Below are 647 nucleotides of genomic sequence, written 5' to 3' on the forward strand. Positions count from 1 at the left end.
CTGCCTCAGCATCAGCATCCTGCCTGGAGATCAGATGCGAGCTGTGCCGCTAGCTCCGAGCTAACTGCTTCTGCCATGAGCTCACAGCTGCTATCTGGTCTTCAGAATGTGAAACAAAGAAATAGCTGTTTATAAACACAACACTGTAATAATATCCATGTATATTTACTGAAATGCATCCTGTACTGTACTTTACTGTCAACACATCGTTTATCAGATTGTTAGCTGTGCTTTTACATTTCAAAATAATGATTCTATCAAAAACGGAGCAAAAGCGCTCATATGTGCTCACCAGAAGCACGTCCTCTCCTCTCCACCGCGCCGCTGAATGTTCATCATCATATATAACTTTCATTATAATGTTCATAGATTGCCATTATCCAAGCCGCCGATGCATTTGCCTTCCAGCATGCATTATCGCCTTCAAAACAGTCAAAGAAAACTACAAGACCCACGCTCAAAACAGCTTAGCCTGACCCGGATCCTCTCTCTCCCCCCTCCTGTCTATTAACCCAGAGGTGTCAAATTTCACGGCTCTGAGTGGCCCGGAGCGCTTGAGTGGCGTATAATCTGACCTATTGCCGCCCACTGAGCAGCCCAGAGTAGCCCAGAGTTGTAGAACATAAGAGCCGCTGGCCGGAGCTGCT

This window comes from Sinocyclocheilus rhinocerous, unplaced genomic scaffold, assembly GCF_001515625.1.
Source record: "Sinocyclocheilus rhinocerous isolate Xijiao unplaced genomic scaffold, SAMN03320098_v1.1 scaffold2982, whole genome shotgun sequence".
Classification (NCBI taxonomy): domain Eukaryota; kingdom Metazoa; phylum Chordata; class Actinopteri; order Cypriniformes; family Cyprinidae; genus Sinocyclocheilus; species Sinocyclocheilus rhinocerous.